We start from the raw sequence: 17,223 nt of genomic DNA on the forward strand, positions 1-17,223 counted from the left end.
TATTTTACTATTACAAATAGTTTAAATTTTGGCTTTCCTGTTTTCTGTCGAGTTTTGCTACTTGCATTTTTTTCGTACCTGTTTTTTTATTTCATTTTGTGTTCTTTGGTTTTGTTTTTGTTTCTTTTTTTGGTCCACTTTTTATTTTATTTTTTTTCGTATGTGTGTTTATTGATTCTTTTTTTGTTGCTGTTAGTATTCCATTTTAAATGTTTTAGCAGTTACCAGCATTAAAGGAGCGTTTAACTATTTTCAGTGACCAACAACAAATAGAATTAAAAGGCTTACAAACGAAATTTATTATATACAGCGCATCATCAAAAATTTAACAACTCAATAAAACAACTAATAGGCCTCAAATGAAACATGTTTTAATGATCGGAACGATTCCAGATAAAAACAAATAATATGATAATAATACCTTTCTTAACGTTTCCTTCTATTGAAAAATTGATTATTCCCAAACAAAGTGGAGAGTCGCTAAACATTAAACTTCGTGATAACACAATAAAAAGGAAGAAGATGAGAAGTATTTGGCATAAGGATATATTTCAGAATCCAATAGCTATTTTCTTTGAATGTTTATGACTTCACTTCGAAAATTGTCCCATTGCAACCATCTGGTGTAGAATTAAGTGAGTGTCAACTGAATGCAGTTTGTTTAAACGTTATTATTAACCCTTTAGAGTTAATTGTAAATTAATTTCAACTTACCGCTAAAGCTAATGGTGAACTTATTTTGTGTTTTAATCGTTATCTTTTGTTAACACCGCTTTATTCCAAGATCTCCTTGGTTCCTTTTCTCTTCATTAAGATGCGCAAACTAGAAACTTCTAAACTTCTCATGAATTCATTTGCGATAATCGTGCCGTAATGAAAATATCTCGTTCGGGTTACGGAACGGATCACGGACCGGGTCACGGATCAGATCAAAGACCGGATCACCGACCGGATCACGGACCGAAATTCAGACGCATCACGTACGAGATCATGGATCAGATCGCGGATCGGATCGTAAAATCGAGAAAAATGAATAGAAAGGTCGTTATAGGAAAACATGTTCAAAATATATACTGTGAATTTCAACCTCGCGATGATAATTTATGAAAGCCATGTTTTGACATGACTCATGCTATCATCACTCTACTGTGTTGTATCCGTTGACTTTGTCAAAATTTTAATTGATGACATAATTCTAACGCAACTCGAGCTCGTGAATCAAAGTTAACGGATTCAACCCGATCAACTGATGATGGTTGTCATACAACAAACAATAGAAACGGAGAAAAATTTACTAAACTTTCTTTTCGGGTTTTCGGATTGAGCCATTCCTTTCCTTCTGAACCCAATGAGTAAAAAAAAAAAAAAAAGAGAGAGAGAGAGAGAAAAAAAGGAAGAAGTTCAGCGTTTAGCCTCCCTTCTTGATCGTGGGCTGAAGAACCTCGTTGAGGGAGCTCAAACAAAGACTACAAATCATTCGGTAAAATACTAATGCCTACAAAAAACCGTAGACCAAACTATGTGCTATAGAGAATAACGCATGGGCGCGCGTAGATATTGAATTTCTCTTCGAGTGTTTAACTCGATAGCTCACGAATTAGCGCAGCAAGCGCAGCATGATGGGTCTGGAAAAAAAATATAACAATTGTGTTTACTTTAATTTGTCTTCTAATATCTGGTGAGAGCAATAGTTTCAGTAAGACTCTACATTTCACAAAGCGAAGCATTTAAAAGTGTATTTCTGAGAATATCGAAAATCGATGGTTCGTCCAAAAACATCTATTTTTGTACCTTAACTCTCTCTTAGATGAGTTTATTTAAGGAAAAATAGTTAAAGATTCCATGCATCCATTCATTTTACGGGAGAAATTTATAAAAGTCTGAAAATTCGACACATGCTTGGTTTCTAACTAATTTTAATTAGGCGTGCATTAAAAATGTACAAATTTCGGCGGCCACCGAAAACTTTAGAACTTTTCAAAGAAAACAATACTTTACCCAAGTAATATACTCTCCTTGTACTTGATGTCATAATCGTTCTTTAAATCGTCCTACTTTAACAGTCACCATTGCTGTCCATCAAAAAAGAGGCAACTTCAGTTGTTCAAAACGTTTTCTGGTATGTGTCATTTGACTTCAAGAACAATAGGCTTTGAGAATCAACTTCTCCTTCGCCGGTGAATAATTTCTTTTGACAAGTAGGCGTCGTGCGAAACAACGTAATTCATGTAAATTTCTGTTTTTTTTTTTTTGAAATGTAACAAAAAAAGATGAAGAGAAAATTTTGAAATGAATTTACACTTAACCTGAGTCAGGAGATAACACAAATGTGATCGGATAAAAACCTGAGTTTTGTTGTATGCTAAGGCGGTTTCTACTGACTGACTCTACTGATTCCCATCTATACAAATGCAGAGATAAAATTATCGAGGAAGAATCACACCCCTGATGAAGTAAATGACAACTTTTATTATATGGCCTTGGATTGTAGCTGATGTAACGCGCGCTCTGATCGACTTCGAGCGAGATATACAGCGATAATGCCCACTGGCCACTTACGGTTTATGCAAATTACAAGGACTAGAAATCTGGCGAAAAATGTCAATTGACCGCGGCGTTCTTTTCGCTTTTTGAAAATTCGAGCACATGAAAGGCTAATAAACAGCCAGAGTTTAAATAACCTGGATTCAATACGTGATTCAGTGATGTAGTTCAATGATTGCGTAGTTAATGAATGAATTGGTAAATTGGCCGCTTGATCGCAAATAAACGGTTGCCAATTACCGATAACGTCAAAAAACAAACGATTTTCAAAAAACAAGACAAGAATTATTCAGCGTCAAAAGTGTTAGTTCGTTTGAAACGCCTTGAATGTTTCATGCCTAACAGTCCTATAACAAATTTCACAACGACCATAACATGCCTCAGTTACTCTCGATCTGAATTTTCCAAAGTGTTGGATTGAGTATCATTACGGAACCGAGTGATAATAAAATTCTAGTTATATAAACCTGTTTATTCAAAAGTTAATCGAATTCTCCAGATGGTGGCAAGCTCCTGTTTTCTTGCCCTCTTACTGGCTCAATTAGAGGTGAGGTCATCGGCATTTCAAGAGAATGATTATTGGATCCTGAAATACATCTTTATGCAAAGTTAACGGCACCTTCTTCCTTTTTTCGGTTATCACGGAAGGAATATTTATATTCAACGAATTTCGACTTTGTTTGGCAAGAATCTATTCATTCTCAGAGAGACACCTCAGAGAAAGGTATTTTTTTCTATTTTTGTACTGTTTGGAACATTGAAAACATGTTTATTCTATATCATTACATAATTCAGTTGTTACCTGCTGATGATGTGCCGTGTATAATTAATCATCGCCGATGATCATCATCTCCATTATTTCGATTCTATTCAGTTAAATAATTATTTTAAAGCTTATGGTTTTTAAGAGGCATTCTCTAGTACCGCACAAGCATTGATTCTAATTCTGCTCATAGGCTTCGACGGACATAAGATTATTGTTGTGTTAATACCATTATCTCAGTATATTACGCATTTTGGGCCAATATTTTTTTGATTACTTTGCTTCTGTATGTTTTATCTCTGATAAAGTGTTTGTTAAATAAGCTTTGCTTATACAGTTCTATATCTAAGGGGTCGTTATAGCTGAATTATAGTCGCACATTCACTTGTTTTCCTCTTGACAAAAATAGGAGAAAAACTGTTGAAGTATTTTGTCTTAAAATAGTTCATTAAATAGAAAGAAAACAAAAAAAAATTGAAGTGAAAAATAATCAGTGGGAGAGATCATGCAATTCTGAGGAAGTATACTTATCGTCATCAATGGACGGGAAACACACCGTGCCCTAGAATATGGAAAAAAAAAGATTTGTCGGACAATTTTCTTCACAGCACCTGTCGGTTAAATAAACTATTATGTATTTTGGTTAAGTTGCATTATTTGTTCTTGGCCGCTCGATCTCAAATAAACGATTACTACCAATAACTTAAAAAAAAGTGATAGATAGAATGATGGTGATAAGAGAAAATAACTATTAGACATGAAAAGAGAACGAAACAAACCAAACCGAAACAACAAAATTGAAAAGCAAAACGAGACAAATGATAATAATTAAAATAATAATAACAATAATAATAATAATAATAATAATAATAATAATAGAAAACATTAAGAGAAACTTGTGGAAAAGTTTAAATTTCAAAATTTCGCAAAAGGACTGTTCCAAAACAGCTACCGGTTAATATTAAAGAAAAAGCTTTTTCTAGATTTCCACAAGCAGTTGAGACTCGAACCTCCTGGTTCCGCGGAATTCGACAGCTCAAATAGTCTAATGACGCCATTAAACTTAATGTTGTTTGTCTCCAGATGGCTGCAAACTTGAAGAGTCTGTCACTTGATTGGCTGATTTAAAAGATTGATGTTGTCAAAGCTTTAATTTCTGATCATCTGAAAGAACAATAAGCTTATTTGCCGATCAGATCTTCGTTAAGAAAAATTATGGCTAAATGAAATTTATCCATCTATAGATTATCGTTATTCATATCTATATTATGACTGGTATTTTTTTTTACAGTTTCAAGTATCATTGTCATTATTATTGTGAATACTATTATTATTTTCTTTCCTATCCTAAGAGAACAGTCTTTTTCCTGCGAGTAACTATCTATTTCCTCAGAGGGTCTTTCTCTAGAACACCTTGCATAGAAGGTAATTGCTCATTTAAAACGCGTCGAGCTTTTGATGCTTAACAGTGCTCAATCAAATTTGATATCAAGAAGTCTCGATTCTGGTCATGTTCAGTTTCTTTTACCGTGTTGGAAGGAGTATTTGAAGGGAGAAGGTTGGTGATAAATTCTCGTTGAGCTTGTCCAATTAAAAGTCACTTCAAGTGGCTTCAGGAATACTGTGACGAACAAGTAACATAGTTAATTAAAATGTATTTATGAATAATTCAATTTATATTCTTTAGTTATCTCAGTTTGATACGACCTCCAATTTCTTAATTGATTATGTTTTACTTTTTCAGATTGCACAAGCGTTTTGAATCAGATCACTGCCAAGTACAAGAAAGGTTAAGTGTTCCTTTTTTTGCTCCCTTAGAAGTTTATTAGGAATGCCACAACATTATTATACAGGTGTAAGTGATCAGAAATTACAATACAAAAAAGATAAAATCCAAAAAAAAAGAACAGTCATATTTTTATCATAAGACAGACATATTCCACACGATAGCTTTCATCGACGTTTTCATAATTATTTTGCCCATTTCATGCTAGCAGCCGGCGCTTTTAGAGCACCATCTCTTTTTTGTACAACTCAATACCACTCAAAGCACAGGTAGAGCAATGAATAACAAAGGTCCATACGAAAGGACATACGCGTATTTATGCGAGTATGTCGACGTAAGTCGCTTGATACGAGCGCATGGTACTTCTCTACAATGTCCCCTTATCTTTGAACTGGACTGTGTATATCAGAACATTTAACAATTGATTCATAACTCAAGAAGCTAAAGTTCCATCGTTCGTGCTCTCCAAACTTCCGCGTGCTTCATATCTCGATGAACGCACAACCCGATGGTTTAAAAGTTGTAAAAGGGTTAATATTCCCTCTGCTATTCAGCGCGTTGATAATTTTGTTTCAGGAAAACATTTCGCTACGCTGTAAACGATCTTGTCTTAGATTGGTCAAAAAACTGACAGGTGAATTCAAGCGTGTAAATGAACTTTATGTTCTGATGAATACAAATTCTCTTATCCAAAAGAAAAACAAAGATGTTGTTTCATTGGCTACTTTACAACAGGCCATATCCTTGCTTCGTGTGACAGAAAGTTCAACTTACAAAGTTAACTCCCTTCCCAAAGAAAAAGTGGGCAGTTCTTCCTCATCAGCTGGCTTACAACTTTCTATGTTTAGCTTAAATTGCCGCCAAAGTCTTAACCAGTTTTTAAATAGTAAAATCCCAAAGTAAAAAAATCGTGGAGAAATTTTTTTTTCTCGAGGGATTTGTTTGCTGACGTCACGAGCTATACCAGTAACCACATGCAATCTCAGACTGCCTATCGTTTCTTTATCGGCGGGAGAACTCAACTGAGCAGCACAACAATCAGCGGACGGCTTACATTCCTACCAAAAAAGGAACGATTTGACTCATTACATTCCATCTTGACTATTTTTTACCTTTTTTTGTTTCCACAAAGATTGTCATGAATATCCAGGTTGTTCTACTGCACATGTTGGTAGCCGTCCCCTGCACATCTGCGAGTATGTTGCTACTGCCATTTTGTAATGTTTAACTTCTAGTCAACCGAGTGATTCCCTATGAAACCTCATAACCAAAAGAAGTTTAGCATGATAGACGCATTAAAAATTCCAACCTTGTTCTGAACAGGCTTTTCTGAATCTTTGAGACCTTGGAGGACTTAACCCGTTACTCCAAATTTTGACAGAACTGATACACTAAGTACTTGTAACAACTGGTCTAAACCATCCAACACCCCATGCTGGCGTTAAATTTAAAAAAAATAACAAGAACAGATTTAAATCTCAGGTAAGGAGCTCGCCGTGATTGAGGCGTGTCTTACTGGTAATTGCGACATTTCATCGAAAACTCGCCATCTTGAAACGTTTCCATGAAAATTTCATCCCACAATAAATGTTTGTTTTTAATGATGGTAATAATAACAATGATGGTTAAAGTAAATCTCATCACATACTGGGGAATCAGTGAACTTCTGAATTGTGTATGATGCAGGCAATTTGTACTCCAATCGGTTCGTGAGAGTTTCAGTAAATTAGAAGGCTTTATCTCTCATCGAGAACAAAAGGAAAATAACCTCAGGAGTTCGATGCCATTAAGAAATTGTACTTCTCGGGACAGAGTCAGACCTTCTTAGGCGCCCTCCGGATAAAAAATTCGCACGAACTGTTTTTCAGTAAACATTCAGAAACTATGAATCGACGAAAAGATTATTAAATACAGAATTCGATAAAATCATAACGATAAACTGAAATAATGTAAAGTGGACGTTAAAAGTCACTGAAAGTGAAAAGTCACTGCAAAATGTCGATCACAGAAGATCAATAACTCACGGTTCATGTATTTCTTTTAATCATCTGCTAGTAACTTGCCGAGGCGATCAGATTGCTTGTGCAAATCAAGAAAATTGTATCTCTGCGCATCGACGTTGCGATGGGTACACTAACTGTAGTGATGGATCAGACGAACAATGCAGTAAGTACCATTGTGGATAGGTAACTTATACTTTTGAACATCTTTTTATTCTTTATATGAGGTAAGCGTAAATGGAATTGTCCAAAAGTAATATTATACTGGAAAATTAACACTCTTTTAAAAAAGGAAGAAAAAGAGTTATATTTACCGGGAGCCCCTCATTTGCAATTCAAGAACACCTCCAAAACAGCGAAATAAAGCTGTGATGTATATCATATGCGGAGGTAGTTCTGTAAAACTGAACTGGCTATTGGTTGAATGCTCTCATATTTGACCAGCTTTAATTAACTACCTCGATGGTATGGAGAAGATTCTTGTGATAGCCAAAGTCACTTTAAAATCGGTTGAAATAAACTGTAATTAGTTGAATCAGATAGCAGCGATTTTATCTACGAGATGAAATCCTTTCGTATCAATTGGGAGAGCAGAAACGATGATTTGTACTTTGCAACGCAAAATGCTCTATATGATAAACTTTTAAAGCAAACCATTATCATGCATGCATGCAGTGAACGAACACTTCGAGTTTTTTGGAGTATATTGAGTTCCTCAATCGTTAGTATACTAATTTGAAAAGAGCTCATCTAGAAATATAGTCATGCACCCATCGGAATTGCCTCAATTGACTGTATTGATTGACCTCGAAAAGGCGAAAACGCAAACGGCCGCAACACAGGGGATATTAAATTACTAAATGTAGAGTTACTAATAAATTTTTCTTTTGCAAGTAAAATTTTGTCGCCAGTGCGCCATACACAAAATTTCATAGAGCTTTACGGTATTGTAATTATACTTATAGACCAATTGAGCAAGTTTTCCTTTTCTTTCATGCTTTACCTGCGCCAATCAGCTGGCCGTAAGTATCATGAATCTAAATCTATCTTTGTGACGTCTCCTTGTAATATTGTTCGGATAACCGCATTAAAGAAATAGCATATTTTAAACACGTCGCTTATAGATGTCATTACGTTTGTATTTATTTGATTTACATGTAACTAGTAATAGAAAATCTAAGGTTGAGGGTCTTTTAAGTATTAAAAACTTATTTCAAGAAGTGGATTGAAACAGAACAAAAACGGAAAGAAAACCAAAGTTAGCTGGTCACCTCTTGCTTGATGGGGAGGCTGTATGAGAGGATTGGAAGGAAAGAAGCTGATCAAATATGTTCACTCGATTTTTCTTTTTTCCATTTATATTTACAAAACCTTTCTGTCAAGACAACTAAGATTCACGGATATTTATGATATCAACAATAGTATAATGCAGAATCCTCGTCTCTTCCTTTTTTCAAAATCAATCTAAAAGTCAAAAGAAGAACAAAAATGACTCAGAGAGACCGAGGGTCAGCGGCAACTTTCTCCTTTCTGAAGACGACATGGATTAAAATTTATCAAGGGAAATTGTGGTGGCAAGAGCTTGCAATTGCAAGCTCTTGCCACCACAATTTCCCTTGATAAATTTTAACTTGCAAGTTGCTTGTTTGTCTGCTTGTCGGTTCAAACATACTTAGCAGAGGAGAATTTTGAGACAAAGGCATAACCTCTGAGATTAAAATAACTGTCCTAGTGTTTTTTACTTCAGAACTAAGAAGTATGTCTAAATTGTTTGGATTATTTCAGGTTTTTTTTTGTTCTTTTCCTTTTTTTTAATAAACAGGCCCAATATTTTGTCTCTGAATTGAAGTTATTTGTATTATTATACAGGAAAGTGTGCAAACTACGAGTTCACTTGCGCTAATGGAAAGTGTCTTAGTAAATATAGACGTTGCAATCGCGTAGATAACTGTGGTGATGGTTCAGATGAACAGCAGTGTCGTAAGTTTGTTATCACTGTCACCGTTGTCCAAATAGTGCAGTCGCTTTTCCTATGGGCTGATGCCTAACCATTCAAGTTGTGCTGTAGGAATCAGGTCGAGATACAAATATTGGGAGCTGTCTCTCCGCCTTCTCTCTTTTTCCATGAATCGAGTGATTAATAACTATAAATATAATATGGACCGAGTAGGCAAAATTAGGCTTGTTCTTATTGTTGTTACTATTGACAATGTGACATGTTTTTCTTCAGTTTCCATTTCATTTTTAATTGTTTACTTAGTTGTTTGTTGTTGCTACTTTTTTTTAACTGCAATGCAATAAAAAAAAATTCCTGGTTACTACATAATTTGAGATTGTTTTCTTTTCTCTCAATCTACGAAACATTTCATGGAAATATTAGCTCAACGTAAGTAATCTTTTGGATATTTTATTGATTTCTTAACTTTAAGTGCAAAACAATATGTTCAGTTATATAATCACTTACTTATTGTATGTCATCTTCACTTTTCTATAATTATTTACCATGGCTACAAGAGTACTGCGACTTTTAAAAAGGGCATTTTTGTGCATCCCCCCTGAGTGCCTAACTGCATGCAAAATTTGAAGGGGGTTTGAAAAATATCATTTCCCAAAATGTTTGATTCTTACAGAGACTTGTTCTTAAGTTTTGAAATGAGGATAGTTTGACGTCTTTCACGTTTCCATGGCGAGGCCCCCTGTTTTTGTATAGCTGTTTTATTTGCCCTGGCGAGCAGGATAACAATATGCTCACAGGCCACCAAGTTTTTGCAACACGACTTACAATAGCTCTTCCTTTTCAGGAGGAGAATGAAAAATAAAACAGTGCACATCTTTGCTGTCAGGGCGCTGATATTGATCTTTAGGGAATTTTTAAAAAGCACAGCGGAGTATTAACCCAGCTGCATCATTCACTATGATGGTTAAAACTGCATGTCCAAAAGAAAAGCATTCAAATATTTTGATTAAATTTCTGGCACTGTATAGGAAATATCTCATTAATCTTCCCACTTTTCAATGCTTTGTTAACACGGGATGTAATAGCCGGTGATTTTCTTTTCTTTCCTTTCTCTATGTTTCTCATGGACTGCACTTCGGAAACATCAGGAAGTAAGTGCTACTTTAATTTCTTAATGTAGATGTTACTCCTAACATGTCACCTGCGGGCTCCCCGTGGGGGATGTTGAGGCTTCGAATTAATCGATACATAATTCATTTATTGGTTTATTTATTTTTCATCTAATCTCCCTGACTTAATTGTCATTCTGTGCTTTCTCTAATCATGTGCGGCCTTTGTCAAATACACCAGCGTGTAAGTGATTTTTGATTAGATTACTGAAGTTAATAATTTAGTTATAACATCTGTTTCTGCTCCACTTTCCATAACATTCCTAAATATTGCAAACGTGCATGAGGAGCAAAACACAGGATGAGAGGATGAGGATGAGAATTTGATGTTCCAGCACCAGTCGTTGTAATAGCAAAATAAATCACATATCTCGAAAACAGTTGATGAAGAATAACCGAGGCCAGCTTTCAGTCTCGTAAAATGATTGATGGGAAGTGTGTTAGTATTACCTACTTTAGCTATAAATGTTAGTTGAACTAAACAACGTTTTATAATACTTGAATTCTGCTTATCCCTATCGTTTTCTTTGCTCTCGATATCGCCTTCGGTGGATCAAATACATGTAAATACATCAGGCGGTAAGTGAAAGCTTAGAACTAACTACTTTAAGGATAATGATACGTTTTCATCTCCTTTTGTTTGTTTTTGTTTGTTTGTTTGTTTGTTCAAGAATGTTCGTATGATTAAAGCATGAATGACCAGCTGCATTGCGGGCACATCTGCGCCACTGCCTTTCTTACGTTTGGTGGACAACTAAGAACAACGAGTGCGGAAGATTTTCATGAGAGAGAGAGAGAGAGGGAGAGAGGGGGAAGAGAGAGAGAGAGAGAGAGAGAGAGAGAGAGAGAGAGAGAGAGAGAGAGAGAGACCATAATGTCAGCAGAAGATAATACATTAAAAACAACTTTCAGGGAACTGGGTCTGAGTAAACAGCGACGGAAAACTGAGAAAATTGAAATATCGATGTAGAAAGGGATCATCAAAATAAAACATCGACAGTACACCAGAATATTTTTTTAAATTGGCATTTTCCACCGCTCATGCTGAAATCAAGGAAACTTCTAAGCAGAAAAAGAGCAAATTAGATAAAAATCTGGCAATTACTGCAAGCTTCCTTCCCATTCAGCAAAAATACCATTGTTGACAAGTGGCTTATAAGGTCGAAAACCGATTTCTGCCAACGACTTTGTCTCGCGATGAAAAAGCGGAAAGACACGATAAGACATGATACATAATACTTTTAGGCAACCAGTTACCTAAAAATATTATCACAATGTTACCTTTATTGTTAGGCATTCATCCTCTAAGCCCCCAACCCAATAAACCGTCAAAAGTTTGATACGAGTTCTTATCCTTTGTGTTTAACTCAGGCTCATTGATTAGTTTTTAACATTACTGCATTCTTTTTCTTAACTTACTCTTTCCTCACTTAAACTGACATTTTTTGTTACTTTTCTGCCCCTGAATACTGCTCAATACAGTATGTGAGTACGATTTTAATCGTCTATTCAAATTGTGAACTGTTGAACTAAAACGATTGTTAATTTAGACACAATTTGCTGATTTATGATTTTACTGTCTTTTCTACTCTCTTTTATTATCTTACCTGACCTTGTGACAATAAGGCCGTAAGTAACCATTATTTTTTTATTAACTTTCTTTGGCAGTTTTGGTTTGACAGCTTACATAAATTAACTAAAGTTTTTATCACTTTTTTTTATGAATTTGATTTGATTGAATCGAATGCATACATCTTCGTTCATTGTCACTATTTAAACAGAATAAAATGTAGGCGATTTTCTGTTGATAGGTAAACCTAATGTAACTAAAGTGTGGATTAATTTTTTGGAGCGTGCGCATCCCGTTTTTGGTTGTGAGTTTTATTGGTATATGGGCAAACACCATAACTTCAAAAGAGGAAAAAATTAAGTAAAATGTACTTATTGACTAGATAGGAGGGCCGGACAGATAAAGTTTTGTGTCGAGGTCATGCTAGTGCTTATTATCCGGTCCGACAAAACTCAGTCAATAAACATTTTACCACCAAGTGTTGAAGATTACGAAATTTTTGTCTCAACCTAGATAGGATGTACTTGCATATAAAAGAAGGGCGCGCAGGTCCGTACGGGTCATATGATGATTAAAATTACACTATATGCCTTACGATGAGTTTCGGGTCTAATTCAGGTAGCGCGATCGCTTTGAAGGGTCTAAATGGGTTTAACTGTCTGCCATCAAACAGCACAAAGTTTAATCGTCAACCGTAAAAAAAAAACCAATTCAGTTTCAACCTTCAAACGTTCAAAGGTCTTTTAGATCTTTCCACCTCAGCCGCTTGCCACCAACAGTTCTAAATCTCGAAGTATTTTGCGAATGGTAGTCTTCAGGTTTCTAAATACATTAACTTCATAACAAGAGATTATATTCTCGTGCTTCATAATCATTTCCAATGATTTTTAGCTTGGTAGTTTAATATTTAAAAATATATTTCTAATCGATAACTTGTTGCCGACTATGTCACGCCACGCCTTGTCTTGCTTGCAGAACCGGCGTAATTTTTTGCGTCTCATTGGCGAACGGAGACAAGCGTTTGGTGAGCCTGAGGCGCAAGTCACGCGCGAGGGAGGAGCGCAAGAAAAATAACTACTTCCCACACTTCCGCTGTTCCTATCACATTGATCAGTGAATATCATGCGATAATCGAATGTCTTTCAACAAAAGCGTAGCGTATCATGTTCTATGGACGAAGCTATTAGAGAAGCCTTTCGTTTAATTCCGAACAAGCCAACTCTAAAGGATAGGCAAAGGAAATGCATCGCTGATGTATTTACAAGCACATAGAGAAGTAAATTGGGAATACGAACGGAATTGACCTTAAAAAAAACAAAATACTGTAAACAATGGAATGGGATAAATATTATTTATGAGATTTATCCCCCGAAGGTAGCGGCCGCACTAGGTTAACAAAATTTGTCCGCATACGCATTTGAAAACACCAAAATAACTGTAAAGACTTATTTACGTTCAAATATATCACCTTCTTATAGGTTTCGCTCCCATAGAAGCATATGTACTTGTAACCGTCATTTCTTTGGAGAAAATGTTGCCTCAACGTAAAACCATGTCTGTTGTAGTCTCCGCCGGTGTCTGAACAATTGGTGTGGTTACAGGTTACAGCTGGTTTTGCCGTTCTTTTTTTGTACTCCTCTTTCCGTGCATGACTCACACTTCGTGCTCGCTTCGTGCTTTCCTCCGTTTGTCTGAAAAACGCAGAAAAATTTCACCTGTTCTGCGGAACCTGGCCTCCTCAATGAAACTAAGGATTAATGATTTCGTCTTTCTTGTCTTTCTTCACATCACAACGCATGGTAACAAACAAACTCATCAGGTCGTAAGTACCTATTTATTGTACTGTGTACATTTTGGGCTTGCTGTTTAAGCTTTAACCAACTAAATTGATCAAGGCCTCTAGATCGTATTTTCATAAATTTTAATTTGGATATATCTGGTCTAACCACAGGCAGTCCAAGCTCCAGCTGTGAGATGATCATCTTGCGAAATAGGAGTCATGGCGAAATTATAAGAGTTTGTATTGGAATATTTACGACCACTTTCAGGAATAAAAAAATACAGTCAAATTCTCAATTAACATACCTCACCTTCCACCGTGCATCGCGTGTTATCTGACCGCTTAATACGTTAAAAAGAACCCAATTTAGCGAGTTATCCATTTCTGGGTTATTAACGTAGTAAACGGTCAGATAACAAGCGATGCACTGTGGAAGTAAGGTGAGGTATTTATATTGAGAATTTGATTGTATTTTTTTTTATTCCTAAGAGGTATAAGAGCGATCGTAAATATTCTCATACAAACTCTTATAATTTCACTATGACTCTTTTTTCGCAAGAAGATCATCTCACAGTTGGAGCTTGGGCCGCTTGTGGTCTAACAAAATTGTTCCGTTCTATTCCTCACTGAAACATTACCTCAGGCTAGGCTGCACGTATTACAAAATATTCTATTTACTTGCAAGGGAGAACTTGTTTAAAGGTCTGTTCTTCGGTTTAATGATGTTAAGTGCGTAATATGCCGTTGATCTATGTTTAAAAATAAAAGAACAACAAAATGCAAGGCCTCCTATCATTCTTACTGTCAAACGTCCAGTTCTTACAAAAAAAAAAAAAAAAAAACCGCAGCATAATTTCTATCGTTTTCTACTTCATTTAATCATGACTTGAATGGAAGTAACAAGCGTCTGTAAGAGCCCATGACTGTAAATATCGAGAATCGCTGGCCAGGCTAAAAAAATCGAAATTTCTGATAAAACCTGGAAAAACTCTGGAAAACTCTTTTAGGGACGTATATTAAAAAAAAATTTCTCGAAGTTTCCGAGAAAATGGAGAAAAACGAAAATTTGGGTTTTACCTAATTAATTATGCAAAAAAACAGTAAAATTGACCAACTTTGGTGTGCTAGTACTGAAGGAGGATTTTTCGTAGGAAATCGAGGATGTTTTTACCTCAAAACATAGCTTATTTGATTTTTATTTGGGGTTTTTTAGGAGCTTTGGTTTAATTTTAAAATTTACATGATTTTTTAACAAAGTACTCTTAAACACCTGTTACAAAAAGCAAAAATCGAGCAACTTCACGCCTTCAAAACGCGTCTTGGTATGTGAGAAATCACGTCAAACTGCATGCTGGGACAAAGTTTGGTCCTTCTACAAAAATAGTATGAAATAAAAAATCTAGGTAATTCAGAAAAGTGCCGGCATAATCAAAGAGTTTGCGACGCACTGTGGCCAAGGTCAAGAATTTGCATTACGCAAATAAGTTGTAGAAATCGTACTTGAGAGCTACGAAGTAAACAAGATAGTTAAAGATGGTTAAAAAACTCTTTGATATGGAAATGATATGAAATTATAAAATAAAAAATCCGCAGACATTGCTGAAGAGGGCTGTAAATTGATGTGTAGATACGAAATTTTCTGTTAATTTGACTTGCAGAACATTCTGCAATTGTTGACTCGCTATTCAACAGCACTACCTACACCTAACTATAGATAAGGGCCGTTGTATAGTTCACCATTTTTGTTGACTAGGTGTTTATTATCGACATCATTCTTAGTTGAATAGTTACGTTTTCTGCAACTGCGATAATATTTCTTTTGAAATATCTTGGATATCTTGGAAAAAGTTATGTGAGTAAACAAAATCACACAACACCGCAAGCTTCTGCTGTGTAGTTTTTCACCTCAAGATAACAGCCCAACTATTTTTATGCTATTTATTCTTATATTTTGTGGAAAAATGGCCACATTTCTGTCATAAAACTTGATAAAAAGGACTTATGTCACGGTAGCAATCATACCGTGTTGCAGTCCGTGCGATAATTCTCTATCGTGCAATTACAGTCTTTTTCGTAAAGGTAAACACGTTCGAGATTTTTCATAGAGCATAAACAGAAAACGATGTCATTCTGTAGCTTTGCTTCTCTTCTTGGAGGGGGCTTGTGATGCAAGTTCTGAAAATTCAAACATGGCTGACTTTGTCGAATTGAAAGACTGTACTAAGGATCAAGTGTTTCCATGTCCAAAACAGGGCTGCACGCATAGTTTCCAACGGCACTTTTCTCTAGAAAAGCATCTCACGTTCGGAACATGCCCAAAGACGGTTGAAAGGGAGACACTTCATGATAAGCGAAGGTTAAATATGCAAAGCTCGAGGAAGGTTCAAGTTCCGTGCCAACTATTCCTCTACCTCCTGAAACCTGTCCTCGTAGCACTGGATATGTAACACCGCCTGAAGGCTTCGCTTTAAAACAAGTAAAGAAAGTTTATCGATTTAACGAAAAACAACGAGAGTACCTTACTGCTAGATTTACCATCGGACAAGAAAGCGGCAAGAAGGTCGACGCGGAAATTGTTGCAACAGAAATGAGAAGAGCAAAGGGATTGAACGGGGAGCGCTTGTTCAGTGTCTCTGAGTTTTTGATAACTCAACAACTAGCTTCATTTTTTTCCAGAATGGCAGCAAAAGTGAAACAGCAGACAGCCCCCTGCGCATAAGCTGTAACTGAGCAAGATCTGGTTGCGATGGAGGAAGAGTTTAATTTTTCAAATACTAAGGAATCTATTTTTGAGCAGTTAAATGTAACTCATCCCATTCATTACAAACAGTTCAATTGCTCCATGGCCGAGAATAACACACTCAAAAATCTCAAACTTGCAATCTTAAAACTCCTTTGCGAGAGTTTCAATCTTGCATTACCACCTGGGGTTGATCAGAGAAAAAAAGACATCTTACATCGCTCTGCTCGAAGACCTTGTTAGATGCTGCTCTTGCAGTGCAGTTTAAAAGGCAAATGGCAAAAGGCTGCTTCAAAAAATTGAGTTTTATATGAACGTTGATGTAAAATGGGGGCCATGGAGCATATTTTGGATCGGAGGAGCTATTGCAGTTCCCAGGTAGTGTGAGCTCATTGGCTCCAACTTATCTATGAGGGTCCTGGGCCCTCCCCTCCGAGGAGGGCCTCCTTTTGTCTGTTTTTTAGTACGACTTTCTTAGTACAGAAAGACTGCTGACTGGGTGTCCTTGGGGATGCTCCCCTGGCAAATTTTGAAATCTAGAGCTTCTGAAATCACCGGAAACGCGTTTCAATCCTAAGAAAAATTTGTCAAATTTTTTAATACAAAGATTAAAATAAATAATAATGATAATCATAAATTGTTCTTGGTGGGGCTACAGCCCACTCAACCCCATAGCTCCGCGGTCCCCATATTAAAGGCGCAAAACGGAAATGAAAAATTCCCCTTGGAACCGCATTTGGCAGTCAGACAGGATCAGGCCGGCCGAATGTTGTTTGATATAGGACTCATAAAAGAATTTATACAAGTAATATAAAACGAGATATATAGGACTGGATACTTTATAATGGAGCTTTGAGGAAAAAAGGATCGTGTCCGCTTTACTAGGCAACTTCACCTTTGATCCAACGTGACAA

Source organism: Pocillopora damicornis, chromosome 5 (genome assembly GCF_964200805.1).
Source record: "Pocillopora damicornis chromosome 5, jaPocDami1.2, whole genome shotgun sequence".
Lineage (NCBI taxonomy): Eukaryota > Metazoa > Cnidaria > Anthozoa > Scleractinia > Pocilloporidae > Pocillopora > Pocillopora damicornis.